Genomic DNA, 3409 nt, shown 5'->3' with positions numbered 1-3409 from the left:
CATCAATATGGCCAATGAAACAACTACAGGGGAGATTATTCTACCGATGAACCTGGCTGGAACCATTCAGGATACCAAGTTCCATATAATCAAGGGCGACATGAGATACAATTCCCTGCTCGGAAGGCCTTGGATCCACAATATGAGGGCAGTCCCTTTGACTCTCCACCAAATGATGAAATTCCCGACGTCGATGAGGTAACATAGATATCGACGCTATCAACCTCGGAAAAGTCAAGCATCATAGGTAAACAGGAAGTCAAATAGCAATCATAGCCACCAGCCTCGACCGAATCGGGGAAGCAGAAGATAGATGAAGAATAAGAGGATTTTCTGACCCCTCGAACTTTTTGAGGTCGAGTATGAGGCCATGATTATAGGTCTCGAGCTAGCTAAAAGCTTAGGAGCAGAAGTCATTAAAGCCAAGTGTGCTCTTTACTGGTGGTGAACCAAGTAAACAAAACTTTAGAAGTTCGAGAGGATAGAATGCAAAGGTATTTGGACAAGCTACAGGTAACCTTGCACCGTTTCAAGGAATGGACTTTACAGCATGTACCTCGAGAACAAAACAGTGAGGCCGATGCACTTGCAAGTTTAGGGTCATCGGTCGAGGAAGATGAGACCAGCTCGAGAACTGTCGTTCAACTCTCGAGATCCGTGATCGAGGAAGGTCATGCTGAGATAAACTCTACGAGCTTAACCTGGGATTGGAGGAATAAATATATTGAATACTTGAAGAACGGAAAGCTCCCATCGGACCCTAAAGAGTCGAGGGCCCTACGAACTAAAGCCGCTCGATTCACATTGGCTGAAGATGGAACATAATATAGAAGGACATTCGATGGACCATTGGTAATATGCTTAGGGCCAGGAGACACTGATTATGTTTTACGAGAGGTCCACGAAGGCACTTGTGGGAACCACTCCGGCGCTGAATCACTAATTCACAAAATCATTAGAGCAGGATACTACTGGGATGGCATAGAAAAATACGTTAAGGAGTTTGTTCAAAAATGTGATAAATGTCAAAGGTTTGCACCGATGATCCATCATCCCGGAGAACAACTTCATTCAGTCCTATCCCCATGGCCATTCATGAAATGGGAGATGGATATCGTCGATCCTCTGCCATCAGCCCCAGGTAAAGCTAAGTTTATTTTATTTATGATTGACTATTTCTCTAAATGGGTTGAAGCACAGGCGTTCGAGAAAGTGAGAGAAAAAGAGGTTATAGACTTCATCTGGGATCACATCGTATGTCGATTTGGGATACCTGCCGAAATAGTTTGTAACAATGAAAAATAATTTATCTGCAGCAAAGTGACGAAATTCCTCGAAGACCACAAAATAAAAAGGATATTATCAACGCCGTATCACCCTAGTGGGAACGTATAGGCCGAGTCGACGAACAAGACTATTATCCAAAACCTAAAGAAAAGGTTTAACGACGCTAAGGGGAAATGGAGGGAAATTCTACCCGAAGTCCTTTGGGCATATCGAACAACGTCAAAGTCCAGTACGGGGGCAACCCCGTTCTCCTTAGTATATGGCTCCGAAGCCTTGATTCCAGTCGAAATCAGGGAACCTAGTGCCCGGTTTCGACATACAACAGAAGAATCAAATCACGAGGCTATAAATACTAGCCTCAAATTATTGGATGAAAAATGAGAAGTCGTACTCGTTCGAATGGCTGCACAAAAGCAACGAATCGAAAGATACTACAAAGTCGGAAGTAAGTTCACATGGCCCGGGGATGCACTCTTCAATACGTGGCTCCACCAGTGGTTTGCCACCGGCCGGCCGCGACGAGGAGGCTTTTTATTCGTGAGGAACGGATTTTGATGTTTTTGCCATTGCTATATAAGGTTTAAGGAAGAAGAAGGCGGAATTTGTTCTTTAGAGATTAGCAAACGGAAACCGGCAAAGTTGATGAACTTGAAGAGAATACAAGAGTTTTTTTGAGGATTAGAAGAAGTTTGAAAGTAAAGTTTAAGAGGATTATCAAGGTGGTCTATTTATAATAACCACTTTGACGGATTGAAAGCACTAGTGGCCGACCATCAACTGGCGTTAATTAATGACCTTGGGAACTGTGCAGACGCGACGCTTCAATCGCTTCTGTCACTTACGTCACGATGTTGACGTCATAATTGGCCGAGGTACTAAATCGAAGGCTCAATTCGTTTCTTCTTGTTACATTCCAAGAAACAAAGGGACTATCTGTATACGGTCAAAATCGGGCCTACCCTATTTTGCTGTTTGATCGAGACAAGGGAGTTGCATCGGGGGTAGCCTCGTAATAAATCAGACCCGAGCTTGAAGATGAGACATTAAGCCTAGAGATCGAAGTGTACGTTGAGACCGAGGCCAGCAACAATCGAGATTAAGTATGACCGACTTCGAGGGCAGCATAATAACAGAACAACGAGATATCAGTAACCGGTCGGAGATCACGGCGTGAATCTCGGAACGGATATCCGAGACTAGCCGAGGATTATGGCGTGAATCTCGGAACGGACCAAATTCGAAGCGGTTAACTAGCTGTTTATATGATTTCCTTATGTAATTAGAGACATACCATAATTAGGTTTCCTCTACTATATAAAGAGGTGTTCCAATCATTTGTAGGCATCATGATTCACTGATAAGAATATACATATACGCTGCTTTCTTTATCTTATTTACTGTTCATCATTGCTTGCTCCATCCTCTGTTATTCTTATTAACTAAACCTCGCGACTATCTCGAATCGAGGTTGAGGTATTATTTGCAGACTGGTTAGATTTATTTTTGTCCAATTTATCTATTTAATTCGCTATTTATCAATTGGTAGTTTAAATCACATATCCTTAAAACCACAATATAAGTTTAATTGTTACTCGATTTTCTCGGTAAACACCATTGAAGCCTCCACAAACCTCCTCCAAAACAGCACCATTGGAGCACCAAAAATGCAGTTAATACAACCCATTTTTCCTCAAATTTGACTAATCCAACATTAAAGGTTGCTATCAACATGAAAGGAAATTGTCTGCGCTAAGGTCCATTTCTGTGTCCTTTTCTTTTAGATTCTAACTAGTTAATGAATAATTTGTTCCATGTGTCGTTTGATCCATAAATGTTCTCATGTTTCTGTTAGTATTCATTGAGTTATTGTAGTATTTGGAGTTGTTTCGAATATTCTTCATGAATCTGCTACAAAGATAATTATGGATAAGAAAGTCACGTTGATCCATGCTTAAAATATTTGTATTTGTTTAAATGCCTAGGTTGTTGGTTTAACATGTCATTTAGATGAATAGTATAAGTGGGCCGTTGAATTCTATAATGACTTTGAAATTTTGGGCCAATTAAGTTTAATCTACCAAGCCCATTAACATTGTAAGCTAGCTTACCTTTCCAAAATAAA

Source organism: Nicotiana tabacum, chromosome 12 (genome assembly GCF_000715075.1).
Source record: "Nicotiana tabacum cultivar K326 chromosome 12, ASM71507v2, whole genome shotgun sequence".
NCBI classification, from domain to species: Eukaryota; Viridiplantae; Streptophyta; class Magnoliopsida; order Solanales; family Solanaceae; genus Nicotiana; species Nicotiana tabacum.
Note: the sequence above shows the minus strand (reverse complement) of the source record.